Here is a 19,058-nt window from a genome sequence, read left to right as displayed (position 1 = left end):
GGAGTTTTCGAGCTTCTTTCGCATCCTGGGGGAGAACCCCATCTCTAAGATAGTTATTAGCGGGTCGACCCAGCTGGGCTCGTGGTCGATCTCCATTACGAGTCACGGTTCTTCCGTACTCGGTTGTTTTAAAACTTCAAAGAGGACGCCCTTTGGCAATTCGGCCGGAACCGATGTCGCCAGTTTGGAGAGAAGATCGGCTCTAATGTTCTCCGACCTCGGAATTTGCCTGATGTCGAAATTGTTAAAGGCAGAGATGAACTCCTTCACCTTTTCGAGATATTTGGCCATACTGTCCTCCCGTGCCTCAAAGCTCCCGCTGACCTGTCCCACCACAAGTTGGGAGTCGCTGTGCACCCGGAGTTGACCTATTCCAAGCTCCTTAGCGATCCTCAATCCTACGATCAGGGCTTCATACTCCGCTCCATTGTTCGTTGCGGAGAATTCGAAACGCAGAGCGTACTCCGCAACGACTCCCTCCGGGCTGGTCAAGATCAGGCCTGCACCCGCGCCTGCCATGTTGGATGATCCGTCCACATGGAGGGTCCAACAGTTATCGGATGAACTGGCTTCTTCGTCGGGGGAGTTCGGCTGAGCACTCAGGTCATCAATTTTGTTTTGCTCAGGTTCAGCCTCCTCGGGGATGGTGCATTCTACTATGAAATCCGCCAACACTTGAGCTTTTATTGCCGGTCTAGGCTTGTAGTTGATGTCGAATTCTGTAAGCTCGATGGCCCATTTCGCCATTCTTCCGGAGATATCAGCTCGGTGTAAAACCGCCTTGATCGGTTGGTCGGTGAGTAACGTCACCGTGTGCCCTTGAAAGTAAGGTCGGAGTCTCCGAGCTGCAATCAACAAGGCGTAGGTCAGTTTTTCTAATTTAGCATACCTGGTCTCGACGTCCCTCAACACGCGACTAATGTAGTAGACCGGTCGCTGGACTTTAATTTCCTCCTTAACAAGGACGGCTGCAAGGGCTGTGGGAGAGATTGCCAGGTACAAAAATAATTCCTCTTTGGGCTCGGGCTTTACCAGCAGTGGGGGTGAGCCAAGATAGCTTTTCAATTCTTCGAATGCCTGTTGGCATTCAGGGGTCCAACAGAAGTTTTTCGGCTGTTTGAGAGTTTGAAAGAAGGGCAGACATCGCTCGGCCGACCTTGCGACAAAGCGATTGAGAGCCGCAACTCTTCCTGTGAGGCACTGAACCTCTTTGATCGATCTCGGGGCAATCATGTCTTGGATGGCGCGGATTTTCTCCAGATTGGCCTCGATCCCGCGCCCTGACACCATGAAGCCCAGGAACTTCCCCGAGGTCACCCCAAAGGCGCATTTGGTTGGGTTCAGCTTCATTCTATACTTTCGAAGAGCGCCAAAGGTTTCTTCGAGGTCGGTGACATGATTCCCGGAAGACCTGCTTTTCACGAGCATATCGTCCACATAGACTTCCATATTTCGGTCGATCTGCTCCTTGAAGATTTTGTTCACCAGTCGTTGATAGGTCGCGCCCGCGTTTTTGAGGTCGAACGGCATGACCCTGTAGCAGTAAAGGCCACGATTAGTGATAAAAGCAGTCTTTTCTTCATCTTCCGATGCCATCCTAATCTGGTTATAGCCGGAGAATGCGTCCATGAAAGTGAGAAGCTCATGGCCCGAGGTAGCGTCCACCAGTTGATCGATCCTGGGAAGGGGGTAGCTGTCCTTTGGGCAAGCTTTATTCAGCTTTTTGAAGTCGATACACATCCTCCACTTGCCGTTTGCTTTCTTGACCAAGACAACATTGGAGATCCACTCTGGATAATTGACCTCCTTGATGAATCCGGCCTTGAGAAGTTTATCCACTTCCTCGGCTATCGCCTTCTGCCTCTCCGGGGCATGACTCCGGATTTTTTCTTTTGTTGGCCGATGTTTAGGGTCGACCGCCAGATGATGTTCCATGACCTCTGTCTCAATCCCCGGCATATCCGCCGGGACCCATGCAAAAACGTCCGCATTCCTTCGGAGAAAGTCCACGAGACGCGCCCGCACCTCCTCCTCCAGGTTGGAGCCAATCAACACCACATGCTCCGCATTCCCATCATTCAAAGGAATTGGTATTAGGTCCTCAATCGGGCCGCCCCTCTCTTCAGTGAGGTCGTCGTGCGCATCCAACCCGTCGACTGGACAGAGGTCCGCTTGATCGCTTCTTTGCAGGGCAATATTGTAGCAGTGCCTGGCCAGCGCCTGGTCTCCCCGAACTTCTCCAACCCCTTTGTCAGTGGGGAACTTCAACTTCAAATGATAGGTTGAAACAACGGCTCTGAGGGCATTGAGGCCGGGTCGGCCAAGAATAGCATTGTAGGCAGAAGGCGCCTTTACCACCAGGAAATTCACCAGGGCTCTGGACTACTTTGGATGCTGACCCGCGGTCACAGTTAGAGCTATCGTTCCTTCCGTTGGAACGGCATCACCAGTAAACCCTATCAAGGGGGAGCACATCGGCCTTAGATGACCGCCAAGAGCGGCCATTCTCGAAAAGGCACTGTAGAATAAGATGTCGGCCGAACTTCCGTTGTCGACGAGAATGCGACGGACGTCATAATCTGCTACATTCAAGGAAACTACGACCGCGTCGTTATGAGGGAATTGGACTCCCCGGGCATCTTCTTCAGTGAAGGCTATGGGCTCTTCAACTTTTTGCCGCTTGAGGGGTGCAGCTGATGTGCTGGTTGCCTCCGGTCGGGATTCTCCCGAGATGACGTTGACGGAATCCGGCGAAGGCTGGTCATCCGGCCACTCTTTATCATCAATCATAGCCGGAGGTAGTTGTGCGGAAACATCACGGGAGGGCATCGGATGGGGAAAAGAGGATTGGGTGCCGGAAAAGATGGCCGGAAGCGGGTCCGTTGAGCGCTCCTTCAAGAACAAGGGTGCTGCGAAGACACACGCCCCTTCTTCTAGCGCCAATCCTGTTGGTGCAAAAATCCGCCTGCGCCGGAGAAGCTGGAGTTGAGGAAGCCGCGGTCGCCGTCGGGACCTGCAAGGGAAGTCTAAACTGGAGGTGGGGTTGCTCCGGCAAGACCCTCCGACGCTCAAGTCAGTTCTCTGCCTCAACAAGAATGGAGTGCTCGAACGGAGAATTTAGCAGAGTTTTGAGATAAGGCAAAAGAGCTTAAGAAATAACGTATCTGAGTCTCCCCTTTTATAGGCGGGGGAGGCAACGGACTGATGGCGACGTTTGTAACCGCCTGGTAGTGGGCCGCCCATGGTCAGGGGAATTGATTGCGAAAGATAATGGAGCAGACACGTGGCCATCATCATATCCCGCCACATAGGGCCTGTTGCAGGTAGTGGGGCGGCGTCCGTTACTGCTAGTTGTCAGCGAGTAGTGGGATCGTGCAGCACTTGCCGCAGGGAGCGGAGCAGCATCATAGCTGTAGACACAGCCTGTCAGAGAGCAGTGGGATCGTGCAGCACCTGTCGCAGGGGGAGGTGGAGCCGCATGGGATCCGCTACAGGAAGTGGAACAGGATCATGGCAGTTATTGTTATCTGCCAAGGGACATAGATCTGTTGATCAAGGCTCGGCAGTGGTCGGAGCTCGGCCTTTGTAGGAGTCCGGGAGGAGTCTGCCTGCGGCTGTAGTCGTTGGCGTCAGGGATGAGATTCGGCTCCCTTAAGGCTCAGCTCTTCCAGCAATTGGTATCGAAAGCGGAGCCCGGCCGGAGCTACAACTGCTGTCGATGGTGGAGCTCGGCTCCCGTAGGAGTCCGGGCGGAGCCATACTGATGTCGACAGAGGAGCCCGGCTCCCATAGGAGTCCGGGCGGAGCCGTTCTGCTGTTGATGGAGGAGCCCGGCTCCCGTAGGAGTCCGGGCGGAGCCATTCTGCTGTTGATGGAGGAGCCCGGCTCCCGTAGGAGTCCGGGCGGAGCCATTCTGCTGTTGATGGAGGAGCCCGGCTCCCGTAGGAGCCCGGGCGGAGCCATTCTGCTGTTGATGGAGGAGCCCGGCTCCCGTAGGAGTCCAGGCGGAGCCATTCTGCTGTTGATGGAGGAGCCCGGCTCCCGTAGGAGCCCGGGCGGAGCCATTCTGCTGTTGATGGAGGAGCCCGGCTCCCGTAGGAGTCCGGGCGGAGCCATTCTGCTGTTGATGGAGGAGCCCGGGCGGAGCCATTCTGCTGTTGATGGAGGAGCCCGGCTCCCATAGGAGTTCGGGCGGAGCCATTCTGCTGTTGATGGAGGAGCCCGGCTCCCGTAGGAGTCCGGGCGGAGCCATTCTGCTGTTGACGGAGGAGCCCGGCTCCCGTAGGAGCCCGGGCGGAGCCATTCTGCTGTTGAATTCGGCTGCGGGTATTTTATACCCAACAGATTCCATTCAGAGTTTTCTCATCCGGAACCACTCTATCATGCCTCAAACGCATAAACCCTAGAGTGAGTGATGCTCTAGAGATCATATAAAGCCTATAAAATATATAAAGCTTTAAATAAATCAGATTGTATTTAAGATAATGAATGATGCCAATTAAATGAATTTATCACGAATAAAGAAACAACTTATTCAATTACAATTCTTCAAATGTTCATGTTATCAGAAATCAAACTAACTAATGATTTAGCAACTCGAGTACTCGAACTATTTACCCAACCCATCCAAAGTAAGAATCTTATACCTTTGAAAAAAAAATGTAACTTAGAGTATGAACTTTTCAATCCAGTAAGAATTTTTAAATATTAAATATCTATTTATATAAAAAAATTATTTTATGCATCAATGATTTCGATCTATGTGTTTTTGATAACAACATGTTATTAAAGGAGGAGAGTTAAGTATAGCCCCTAATACACTTGAATTGGACTTGATTAGGTCAAAAAAGACTTGATTGAGATCACTAGCAACTTGGGTTGCACCCAAATGGGAGTTTTTCCTTGGGATCAATGTTGGATGTATGTTCTATAAGTCAATCTTGACTGACATATATCATATTTTTAAGACATAGTTTTGTACTTATTGAGCATTTATATTATCATTCATGTTTATATGTCCATGAATCATTCAAAGGATTAACAAGATGAAGACACATATTCTCAAAGAGTTGAAAATTTGAAACATGTGTCATTGATGGTTGATTCCTAAATTAATCCTAGTCATAGGATCATCATAGGGATGGTGATTGATCCAGATAGATCAGTGCACAGATCGTTTCCTTCAGACAGATGGGTCTCGAGTCTGTGATGTAGTGACACTAAAGCGAGAGGACAGGTGGTTATTAGAGAACAACTAGCACTGAGCGTGACCAACACGAAAAGTCACATGGATGTCTGCTCACTTGTTAGTGACTTTATCGATGCTGTAGTTGTATGATTGATCGTTTGACCTGAGATGGCACTACTGCTCGGAGCGAGGCTGCTGGAGTTTGATTAACATATCAACATAGATCTCAATGAGTCATTGTAGTGGATGTTGACGACAGTTGGTCCACTGTAGGAGTAGAGTGTACATCAAGATGAGATTTATCGATCTTAGCAGAAGAAAGTAGTCCTATGAGATTTAGGAGGTTGAGTCTTTAACTCTATGGCCATAGCAATATGATTAATGGAAAAGAATTTTCATAAAATCACATATGGACTCGAGCTGATTGAACGTATCATATGATCGATATTGAGGTTTGACGATTTATCCATGACTTGCTATTTGATCGGAACTTATGATAGAAGGACTGTATCATACGTTAACTGCACCTAGAGGTTTATCATCTTTTATTCTGCTGGGTTGTCACTACATACTGCTAGATGTCATTGATGGATTGTGAGACTCACAAGCATTATCTTGATGATTGATGATCCTTGGTGGATAGTGTTGGAATAGTTTCAACCTATTGAAAAGAGTTTCAATGATATTGTGATAAGGATCACAATATATCTCACTATCGGACAGAATAGAACCTATAGATCACACACAAAAAAGATTTTTGACTGATCAGATGGTTGAATTACAATTATGAATCGTGATAGGATTTGATTATCAATTTGATTAATGATTGATCCAATGCAAAAGTTACAATCAAGTAACTCGCTAAAGAGTTAGTGAGTTATAGGAGGATTAATTAGCAATTGGATTGCTAAGTGGCTCAATTTGATTGAGCTATGGGGCTTGTATGAAGTCTAATTAAATTAGATTTAATTTGATTTGACATGGATTTGATTTGATCAAACCTGATTGGGTTGTAAGATAACCTAAATTACATGAGAGAATGATTCTTTTTTGAATTAGGATTTGAGTTTGACTCAATTCTTAATTAGACTAGGATATATGAGTTCCTATTTGGATTAGAAATTCTTATTTCTATGAGTGCATCAAATCTTAATTATATTACGATTAAATTGAGTTTGACTCAAGCACCAAGAGGGAGTCCAAAAGAACTAGGACTCCTCCAATTAGGTGATATCTAATCTAAATAGTTTGGACTCCAAATCATATTTGATTTTTCATCTATTTGGATCTAATCTGGTCCTAACATGATTAGGATTGATTGAAGTTTTCATTTGATTCAAAATAGCCACCTAAACAGGAGTCTTATATGGATTGAAACTCTTCCTTTCATGTGCCTTAAAATAGCCCCATGCCACCTTAATTTTGTGTGCCACAAATACTCCACGCCCCATCACCTTTTAACATGTAAGAAGGAGTTTAATCTTCTTTTCTTCTGTGAGAAATTTGGGCATGAAACCTTGTTGTGGGTGGCATAAAATTTTCAAGAGTCCTAAGTGTTATGGACTCTTATCTTCCTACCTAAAGTCTTAGCCCTTTAGCCTATTTAAATGTGGGTTGCAAGGGATGTTGGGAGGCTAAGAAGAGATCAGATGAGATGCCAAAAACCCAGGAGTTTTGTGCACAAAAAATTAAGGAAGAGAGAGGGACGACGTGTAGGTGTTAGCATGAGGTATGTATCCCCATATCCTTTCTTTCTTACACACAACTAAGTGTTGGTTGTTTGGACATCTCTCTCTCTCTTTTGTCCATGTTTAGACATGGATTTCTCTCCTCTCTTTTATCCAAAAGTTGGACAAAATTTTTACATCTCTATTGTAGAGATTTGGTGCATGGGTTATAGGAAGAAAAGAGAAGAAAAAATTTTTCTCATGATCTCTAGCGTAGAGATCAATATCCTCTTATTTCTTCTTGTTCTCTAAGAGTATCTTGAGAGAAAAGAAGATTTTCAACTATCAAGATGTGATCTCTACAAGGGAGCTAGCACCCCAGTGAGATCAAAAAGCTTCTGATTAGATCAGAATCTCGTGTGGATATCCGTAGAGGTCGGATATTTGTGCGGCTACAAGGGACCTTCAAAAAATATCTATGATTATCAATTCACGATGAAGATTGATCCATGTCAAGGTATATTCTCTATTTATTTTTTTTATTTAATTTTTATATCTAAATCTTATCTCACATACGATGATCCTATTTATAGTTTGAAGATTTGATCTTATGCATGCTAGGATTAAATTAGATTTAATCTGAAAAATATTTTAAATTTTGCTACATATTTTTGAAAAATTTTACATACATGAAATCATAAAACTCCAATAGTGGTATCAGAGCTACGTCATATGTATAAGATTAGGATTTAGATCTGAAATCTATAGAGAAAAATTTTAGATCCGAAAGTTTTTGATATCGTTCTGACATAAGGTTGTCCTAGCATAACTTGTTATGCTAAATGGTTGTCCTAGAACGATGTTAAAATTTTTAATTAAAAAAAAATTAGATCTAATTTTTTTAGTATATATATGATATATGTTTTGTTATTTAGATCTGAAAAGAGTTTCGAGATCTATTTTGATTCATATATATGATATATAAAAATATGTTTAGGGCTGAAATTTATTTTTATGATCTAAATTTGTTCATGTATATGATACATATTTGTATGTATAATCTAAAATTATTTTGAGATCAAAATTTATTTCTTCATGCAAAGAATTTAGATTTTAAAATTTAGATTTGAGATCTAAAATTAGTATTTGTGCATAAGGGATTGGTCATGGGTAGATCAAATTAGGTCATGTAATTTGATTACATTGAAGGTTTCTGATTTGATCATATTGGGTCTAAATTAATTTAGCAGTTGATCAAACTGAGTCAAGTATCGATTAGAGTAAGATTAATAGAGCTAAAGATCATATAATTATTGTTGATCGAATCGATTGACACCTATATGTAGAATCGATTAATCTAAGGATCTAGTTTGGCCCTATGGCTCGAATCTAATTCACCTAAGCTAATCTATTTGGATCAATTAACCAATTGGTGTCTAAGACAAGTAATTGAAAGATGGTTATTTAATTGGTTTCGTTCACTGATCTGACCAATTTATTGGTGTCTGAGGAAAGCAACGGAGGGACCCCCACCAATCTCCACTTATCTGGCCAATTTGGAAGATTGAGTCTCAAATATGGTTGCTTGATGATTTGATTTAGCTTATGTCAGTTACATCAGTCATGTGATGACCGATTAGATGAGATCTAAATTTAAATCTCTCCATAAATATTAAATCTAAGATCTTCCACCATTGTAGATGTGCAGACGTGCTACCGGATTGATTATTCTCGATTGGTCACAGTGGTTCAGTTGCATCGGAAACACACGATCACTCTATTAGCAAAGATTTACTCCAAGATAAAGATGGGGTTGGACCCAATAACTGTTAGGTGAGGGACCTAATGACGGCTTTGCACCTGCTTGTGAATGATGGGTCTGACTTAACTAAGAGTGTGGATAATAACTGTTAGGTGAGCCCACATGATTTAGAGATCAAGTGGCTACAACATACTTAGAGAAGTATCTAAACAAAGAGTTATTTATATATCTGTGTTCATTCGTGTTATCAATAACTGTTAGGTGAGGTGTATGGCCTCAGTGGGACCGCAGCATCTACTAAAAATTCAGTTATCGTATTAGAATTTTTGTTTCTCCATCCGGAGAATGTGGAAGATCTGATAAAATAGTGAGTCTCTTTTTGCATCTAAAAGTCTCTAGAGCAAATTATAAAATAAGTACAAACATCCAATTAGAATCTTTGCTCTCTCTTGTTCATTGTCAGCTTCCAACCATCTAACTTGAATCCTAGATATTAATCGATTAATTAAAATCGATTACATAGACTGGCTTATATCTTAAGAATTATTCTTAATTTAAAAAAATTAAGTAATATTCTCTACCAGGTTATTCTAATGTTAACAACATGTCCAATCCATAGTCAACGAGCCATACTTGATGAGTGGATGGACAATGACAGTTAAGATAGATGCTAAATATTGAAGTCTATGTTAGATGAACTTCAATGTATGCATGAGCACATATTCACTGTGAACGACACATTAATTCATCTACAAGTGTTATGAGATGATCAGAGTCGCACAGTGCATCTGATGCATGATGGGCAGTCAATCTATGATTGTTATTTGATAATAATCGAGGACATTAAGAAACCTAAAAGGCTCGACATGACCATACATGAGAAATTACTTATGGATTTGATCCTACAATCTCTGATTAATTTATATGGATAGTTTATAATAAACTACCATATGAAAGATCATCTTGGCATCTTATCTGAATTGATCAAAATATTGATAACAAAGGAACCTTGAAAGAGTTCAGAGGTAAATATCTGGAGAGCCTAAAGAAATAAAAACACACCTAGAGTAGGCATGTCGAAATTGCTCAATACTATCCTTATAATTTTTTCTTCTCCCAATTGAGCTGTAGACTAGTAATTTTTATAGAGTCGATGGAAAAGTAGAGGGCTGAGAAAATAATTCTTAAATTGGCTATAGGACAACAGTTGCTATTGTGGCCATAGGTATCCATCCTTTGTGATTATCGTTTGGATTTAGTTCTTAGAGATAGTCTCTATCATTTGCATGGTGATGCATCTGTGAACTTAATTAAGTAAGTAGTGAATACCGTTGGATCTGAGAGATCCAGAATTGAGATGAATCTATATGTAGAACCTTAGGCTATGTCATATTGGAGAAGAAATGATTAACAAACTAGAGAATTATGGGCTTATTGACTATTGAGTCAAATCTAATTTGTGCATCATTTCTTTAAGAAAATATGACTAAACTACTCTTATGGGACAAGAGAAAAAAAGATCACTGAGATACTTATCCTTGTACACATTTGATGTGTGTGTAGCCTATATAATGTGCTAACCAAGGAGTTGTTTCTACTTTGTTATCTTTACCGATGATCAGTCATGGTATGCGTATGTATATGAGATATAAATCTGAAACTGTTGAAAAGTTCAAAGAATTCAGATGTAAGTAAAGAAATAAATCGAAAAATTCTTAAAGATATTTCGATCGAATCGAGTATGTAATACCAATGAAAGAAATTTTTTAGTTATCTCATAAAATAGGATAGTTTCATATTGGATTGCTCTTAGTACATCTCAGCTCAACGAGATAAGAAGAATCATGAGACTATATGAGATATGGTCTGGTCCATAATGAACTCTACTGATTTATTTATGTTTCTTTAAGGACATGCTTTATTTCTATATAATTGGGTTTTCTCTAAACCTGTTCATACCACACCATATAAGATATGACATGGTGAGAACTAAATCTTAATTATTTTGAGATTCAAGTATGTCCAGCCGGTGTCTAGGACAGCAGGTGGATATGTTAGAGGATAGATCTATAAAGCTCATCCTAAAAGAGTTTAGGATACTACTTTCTGATAGGATCACAATGTGATTGTGATCCGACATACTACCTTCTTGAAAAATTATTTAACCAAGATGAAGTAGTGGGAGGAAAGTTATGCTCAAAGAGTGTCTCTGAAGCGCAATGAGCTGTAGGACCTAAAGAACCTATTCATAATGAGCCAGTAGACGTATATTCTTCCTTCACCTTGTACATATAGTAGGATCTCTAATCTCCTCAAAAGGTATTTGGATATGCTTAACAGAGGATGTACAGAAAGTCATTTCTCATGGGAGATGGAGAGCATGGAGACGATATAAGACATCGACTCTAAGAAAGGGATGTGAGTTAGCTTTCCTGACTGGATATCTTCTGAAGATTTCTATATGGAGTAGCTTATGAATTTCACTTCTTGTGATAGGAGATAATAAAGTCTACAATACTCTTGGAGTTGGAACAATCATTTTGATGATACGATCAAATTGTTTGATTAGAAATGAAAAATTATATGTTTTCAAAAGGATCAGTGGGGGTATCTAATACTGACATCGATTAAAATATGATTAAATATAGATTTTTTTATAAAAGATATAAAGCGAGCATCCTAAAGATCTATAGAGATAGATGTAATTAGATGCTTATGTTTTTACAGATAAAGTATAGAGAGTAGATACTGAAAAGGTTCAGCATAAAAATCTCGAAGAGGGATCGCTACCCTCTCGGACATAGATATATGCCATGTAATGTACTTAAATTGATATAGTTAATATTGTGAATGTCACGAGTAGATATCAGTTATATCCAGGCTGAGAGCGCTGGATTGCTGTAAAAACATCCTTAAGTGCTTAAGAAGAACTAAGAATTTGTTCTTAAATTAAAAAAGGATCAAAGCTAGGAGTGGAAGGATACATCAATTCAGATTATATATCTGATGTGGATGGTAGAATGTCACATCATGGGGTGTGTTCCTGTATCGATATCTTGAAAAGATTTCAAATAATCGATCGATGGAAGCTGAGCACACTGTAGATGTATAGGATGTATTTTGGTTCTAATGTGAGTTGCAGAATTGGATGTTGTGCCATCAGATGCCATGATATTATACTGCAAAGACAATGGCACCATAGCCCTTGCTAAGGAGCTTAGGTCTCACTAGATATCCAAACACATAGAGTAGTAGAACACATGACTACCTCCAGTAGAAATACACAGAGGTGCAGAGAGCAAACTCTACATAAGATGTGGATGACCCATTGGTAAGTTATTTAGCTAGCCAGAGACAAAAGCCTATCTTGTGAAGATGGGGCTTGGTACGTAGCAGATTGGCTTTAGTGCAAGTGGGAGATTGTTGGGTGTATGCCCTAGAAGTCAATTCTGACTGACACATCATATTTCTAGAACATAGTTTTATACTTATTGGGCATTTATATTACCATTCATATTTATGTGTCCATGAATCATCAAAGAGATTAACAAGATGATGACATATATTCTTAAAGAGTTGAGAATTTGAGACATTTGTCATTGATGGTTGATTCCTAAATTACTCCTAGTCATAGGATTATCATGGGAATGGTGATTGATCTGGATAAATCAATGCACGGATCGCTTTCTTCGGACAAATGGATCTCGAGTCTGCGGTGTAGTGATACTGGAGTGAGAGTGTAGGTGGTTGTTAGAGAATAACTGGCACTGAGCGTGACCAACATAAGAAGTCACATGGATGTCTGCTCATTCGTTAGTGACTTTCTCGATGCTGTAGTTGTATGACTAGTCCTTTGATCTAAGATGGCACTACTGCTCGTAGTGAAGCTGCTGGAATTTGACTGACACATCAATATAGGTCTCAATGAGCTTTTGTAGTGGATGTTGGCGACAGTTGATCCACTGTAGGAGTAGGGTGTGCATCAAGATGGAATCTATCGATCCTAGTAGAAGAGAGTAGTCCTATGAGATTTGAGAGGCTGAGTCCTTAAGTCTATGGCCATAGTAGTGTGATTGATGGAAAAGAGTTTTCATAGAATCACATATGGACTCGAGCTGATTGAATCTATCATATGATCGATATTGAGGTTTGACGATTTATCAATGATCCGTCATCTGGTCATAACTCACGATAGAGGGATTGTATCATATGTTAACTGCACCTAGAGGTTCATCATCTTTTATTCTATTGGATTGCCACTACATACTGCTAGGTGTCACTGGTGGATTATGAGACTCACAAGCATCATCTTGATGATCGATGATCCTTGATGGGCAGAGTTGGAACGGTTCCAACCCATTGAAAAGAGTTTCAATGATATTATAATAGGGATCACAATATATCTCACTACTAGACAGAATAGAACTTATGGGACCACACATAAAAGAGATTTTTGACCGATCAGATGGTTAAATTACGATTATGATTCGTGATAGGATTTGATTATCAATTTGATTGATGATTGATCCAATATAAAAGTTGCAATCAAGTAACTCGTTAAAGAGTTACTGAGTTATAGGAGGATTAATTAGCAATTGGATTGCTAAGTGGTTCAATTTGATTGAGCTATGGGGCTTATATGAAGTCTAATTAAATTGAATTTAATTTGATTTGATATGGGTTTGATTTGATCAAATCTGATTGGATTATAAGATAATCTAAATTGTATGAGAGAATGATTCCTATTTGAATTTGGATTTGAATTTGACTCAATTTCTAATTAGACTAGGATGTATGAGTTCCTATTTGGACTAAAAATTCTCATTTTCATGGGTGTACTAAATCCTAATTGGATTAGGATTAAATTGAGTTTGACTCAAGCACCAAAAAAGAGCCCAAAAGGACTAGGACTTCTCTAATTAGGTGACATCTAATCTAAATAATTTGGACTCCAAATCAGATTTGAATTTTCATCTATTTGGGTCTAATCTGGTCCTAATATGATTAGGATTGATTGGAGTTTTAATTTGATTCAAAACAGCCACCTAAACAAGAGTCCTATATGGATTGAAACTCTTCCTTTCATGTACCTTAAAATAACCCCACACCACCTTGATTTTGTGCGCCACAAATACTCCACGCCCCATCACCTTTTAACGTGTAAGAAGGAGTTTAATCTTCTTTTCTTCCGTGAGAAATCTGAGCGTGAAACCTTGTTATGGGCGGCATAAAAATTTTAAGAGTCCTAAGCGTTATGGACTCTTATCTTCCTACCCAAAGTCTTATCCCTTTAGCCTATTTAAATATGGGTTGCAAGGAATGTTGGGAGGCTGAGAAGAGATCAGATGAGATGCCAAAAACCCAGGAGTTTTGTGCATGGAAAATTAAAGGAGAGAGAGGGATGGTGTGATGGGTGTTAGCGTGAGATATGTATCCCCTTATCCTTTCTTACAAACAACCAAGTGTTGGTTGTTTGGATATCTCTCTCTCTTTTGTCCATATTTAGACATGAGTTTCTCTCCTCTCCTTCGTCCAAAGGTTGGACAAAATTTTTCCATCTCTATTGTAGAAATTTGGTACATGGGTTATAGAAAGAAAAGAAAAAAAAGAGTTCTTCTCATGATCTCTAGTGTAGAGATCAACATCCTCCTATTTCTTCTTGTTTTCTAAGAGTGTCTTGAAAGAAAAAAAAATTTTTAATCGTCAAGATGTGATCTCTACAAGAGAGCTAGTACTCCGGTGAGATCAAAAAACTTCTGATCAGATCAGAGTCTCGTGTAGATATCCGTAGAGGCCGGATGCTTGTGCGGCTACAAGGGACCTTCGGAAGACATTCATGATCATCAGTTCGCGGTGAAGATTGATCCATGCCAAGGTATGTTCTCTATTTATTTTTCTCTATTTGATTTCTGTATTTGAATCTTATCTCATATATGATGATCCTATTTATGGTTTGAAGATTTGATCTTATGCATGCTAGAATTAAATTAGATTTAATTTGAAAAATATTTTAAATTTCGTTGCTTACTTATTTTTAAAAAATTTTGCATGTATGAAACTATGAAACTCTAACAATCAATGTCCTGCCGTTTAGAGCACCTGGGACACCATTTTGGAAAGAAAGAGATGACCATCCTAGCTGGCCACCGTCCCTTCTCTTTCTCTTACTTGGAGTACTAATAGCAGAGAAATAATACAACCTCTTCTTTGTACCGCAACTCAATTATATAGCTGAGAGCCAAAGGCAAGCACAACGTGGATGAAGTTTGCTAGAATTAAAGCAAATTAGAATAGTTTGAAACACTTGCTTTTATAGTTAAAAGCCAATTTGTGAAAAGGATGTTTTATTCAGTTCTTAGCCAAAACTAGAGAATGTTGGTCATACAGAAGTTCAAAAGATCCTCGGTGAAACTGACAAATCCTTGCCGATATTAGTCTTTGATAGTTCGCCCATAACTGAAAGATATGAATATAGTGGCCTCATGGTACCGTCCATTAGCATCACAAAGACTTCAGAGCAATCTCATCGTAGGGAGCTTCCAAAAAAAATTTTATGCAGTGCATGACCTATACGTTGGACGGCAACATGATAATGTAAGGTCGATTCAATTTGGTATCCAATGCTATGGATGATCAAAAACCCTTATGTGGATTTTGTATAGTATGAGTCACAATGCTATATGAAATAATTGCTGGACAATCAAAGAAGTGATGGATTCAATCAGAAAGCTGGATAAATGATAATATTGTGCATTATTTAATTAGAAATTCTATAGAAGTTTCGGCCAATAGGCCAATATAAATTGTAAGATGAATTTTATCCTTCACGCCTTTCATAGCATCTCAATCCTATTCTTATTGGAGGACTGTGGATGCTAGTTTGCAGGTTTCTCCAGGAATTGCACTCTTCAGCGAACATTGGCTAGCTTTGCATCGAAGTGTCCAGTTCTTCTCAACATGAAAGATCATCAGCCTGATTTGCTAAGGATAGGCCAAATATTGAACAATATTGATACTCAAGCCATTAATGAGAAGATTATATTGAGAAAGGCATGCAAGAAGGGACGAAGATAAAAGGTTGAATTATTTTATTACTTTCTGCTATATAGCTACATGAGTACGAGACCGAATTAATAAACACTCTCAGAGTGCTCACTTCTCTTTTGACTTAGGGTAACCATCCTTTTACCTTTGTTGGCCCATGAAGATGATTTGATCTCATGCTTTGCTATTGCACTTCTTCATCGATTGTAGTGGAGGTAAAGCAAGTGCAACAGGCTTCGAGCTCAGGTGCAAATATAATTGATAAGATTTGAAACATGAAAAATCTGCCCAAACCATCTTGAAGAAGTTGTGAGCACAAGATTGGCCAAAGGCAAGCTGGTAAGACAACAGCCTACTAATTTGGAAGCCTTGAACCAAGCAGCAAGCTACCGGTGATAGTATTCCAATTCGGTAATATCACCCATTCATAGTAACCTTCTAGTTTTTAATGGTATTTGAATTCAGCAAATCAGTCGGAAGGTGGTTTATCAAAGCAGACAAGTTGCGCTAGCCAATACTCAAGCTCACTCATCTTGATAAGGGAAAGAAGAATGGGAGGAGGCGTGAGAACAGCAAGGAAGAAAGATGATTTAGAGGATCTTTTGGGCAGTTTGTGGGTTATTTTGGTACCTGAAGCATTCTACATGAGGAGATATAGTAGAAGAAGAAGATTTAGGGAGTGTTTAGTTTATAGAAGTGTTTGGTTCGTGATCAGAATCAGAATCGGAATTGTAATAAAAATTTAAATCTATAGAGAAGAGTAGGGATTGAATTCTATATAGATTGAATCATTCCCATTCTATCCTAGAATTGGAATTGGAATCGGAATGGAACTCCGTCCAATCAAATGATTGGAATGGGAGTCTCCCATTTCGATTTCGATTCCGATTTCAGATCCCCACTCTTCCCAATCAAACACCCCCTTAATAGAATTAGAAGACAGATGAGTGGATTGCCGAAGAAGAAACTATGGTAAAAGAACAACCGTCGGTTAGTGAATCAAAGCTATAATTGCGAGACTTTTATTATAGGTATCAAGGAGTAGTGATGAACATACCCTTGTGACCCTGGCCCATATGATATGGAGGCATAGTTTATAACATATCTCAACTATATAGCTCTAGAGGTAAGCATCATGTAAATGAAGTTTCATAGAATCAGAGTGGTTGAGAACCACATGACTATTATTAAGACTAAATAGAGTTTGATTGTGGAACCACATATGGGTGAAAATCTAGGCTTAATAGATCAGGTTCGGCCATGAAGTGGAAGACTACATTGGATGATTTAAGTCTTGACTCATTGTCTAATAGAAGACCAAGATGACTATACCAATCTTAGATTTTTAAAAATAGAAGACTATATTGTAGGATGAATAGGGAAAGACAGCCAACACATGCTATTAAGATAAGTTAAGATCAATGAGATATGAATATCAGTTCAGTAATTGTAGAATGATCAAGCTTGAGCGTGATGAGAAGATGGTTGGTAGCAGTTACCAGAATTATCTAGGGCAAAGATTAGACATAGGAAGTAGCTACCAGAGTGGATATTATTGTGTTTATGGATAGTTACCATGTGTTAGTATAAATAAATGGAATTATATATGGATCTTTTAATAATCAATTCAATCAGTTTATCTTTATCTTTACCTTAGTTATTTATCCTAGGAGCATATGCAACTTAACTTTCTATCATAGTCCAGTATTACATGCATACTGTAGCTCAATGCTACACCTCTATTATAGTATAATGCTATAGCTTTCTATCGTAACTCAGCTACACCATATCCATCGTAATCTCCTTTAAAAGATGGTGTGACAATGGTGAAAAATTTGTGAAGGTCAAAATATCTGGATCTATGCTACTCTCTATCCTCCATTTGACCAACATCTTTCCAGCTAGCTCAACTACAGTGGCATGCCCATGCATGCATCCACACTTTACTTCGGTCAAGCTGGCAAGCCACCCTCTATCTCAACTAATCAAGCTACTCGGAATCTTGAGTCTCTAGCTCACTCAGAAGGGGATGAAGAAGTTGGCTACACCCCCCTCTCCTCTTATCTCTCTGGGATGCTAAGTTCCTTTCAGACTCGATAAGAGGGACGTCCTGTTAGATGCATGTCCTAGAAGTCAATATGACAGATACATTATAATAATTTTAAGACATATATTTATATTTAAACTATTAAAATGGATAATTTCTATCCATTCTTGTGTTATGTGTCTGAGAATCATCTAAAAAATTAATAGGATGATAACACATTGTCACGCCTCCGATCCGAGATTGTGAATCGAAGGTCATAGAAATTACTGCATACTCATAGGAAACTCTTTCCATAAGCATACAGACATCTTATCATGATATCAATGCTTCATAGTGGAACAATTAGTCAATAATTAGATAAAAAATATAACAATCCAAATTTCAGCTTTAAATCTCAATAAAGTCAACAAAGTTCCATAGGCCTTACATCAAATTCAATAAGACTTTCAACCTAAAATAAAAGTATGGAGATTCTGCTTTTAACCACTATTCTATTCATATCTTGTATCATCTTAATTCCTCAACATCTATAAAATAGTAAAATAGGAGGTAATGAGCTAGACAGTCCAGTAAGCAATAATCACTTTCAACAGATTTCATCAGGTATTTAAGTAAATAATCATTTATAGAAAATAAGCATATAGAGTTCATCAATTTGAAATAAATTTTGATTATGCAATATAGTTCATGTCAAATTCATTTCTTTTTTAAAAATTCAAGTTCTTTCGAGATTTTAATTTTTTTCATTCTTAAGTTCTTTTCATCAACCATGAGCTATGATCATATTTTTTCTATGGTAGGATCATAATATCGCGTATCTTCTTACAGTGAGCTACGAATCATCTGGCAGCAAAGTTTTCGAAACCGCTGGTCTCTTGACGGTTTGTCACTAGTCTCTCTGGTGACATATCACTAGTCTCTCTGGCGACATAAACTCTCAGGACAAATCAATTGCCAACATATATGCCCCCATTGGCAGGATCCTTTACATAGTCAGGTTGTCAATTTATATTATTCTATATCAGAATTCTTCATAAATTATGTTTCATATTCTAATTTTGATAAAAAAATATATAATCATGTAGTATCGAAATCAATCAATATAATACATTATGAAATCAATATGTTCAATCATGCTTCATCATAACATATCAAAATATTATATTTTCATAACAAAATATCATTCATCCAATTCATGCATCATTTCATAAATCATGTTAAAAAATATATTATAATTATCGATAAATTTAAAAAAATAAAATTAATTACCTCAAATGCATTCTAATAAATTCATATATTTTCATATATTTTTTTTCAAAAATTTTATTTATAGATCATATCGCGATATTC

General features: G+C 39.2%; 1 long non-coding RNA gene across 1 annotated transcript; it reads left to right on the top strand.

Annotated features, from left to right (window-relative positions):
* Positions 1-13,648: 13,648 nt before the first annotated feature.
* Positions 13,649-16,695, top strand: LOC140852782 (uncharacterized). The gene is made up of 3 exons (XR_012135675.1): positions 13,649-14,492; positions 15,497-15,694; positions 15,790-16,695. It is a non-coding gene; the product is annotated as an uncharacterized lncRNA (long non-coding RNA).
* The last annotated feature ends 2,363 nt before the right edge of the window (positions 16,696-19,058 follow it).

This window comes from Elaeis guineensis, chromosome 12 (genome assembly GCF_000442705.2).
Source record: "Elaeis guineensis isolate ETL-2024a chromosome 12, EG11, whole genome shotgun sequence".
In the NCBI taxonomy this organism is placed as follows: domain Eukaryota; kingdom Viridiplantae; phylum Streptophyta; class Magnoliopsida; order Arecales; family Arecaceae; genus Elaeis; species Elaeis guineensis.
This window is presented reverse-complemented; position numbering and strand designations above follow the sequence as displayed.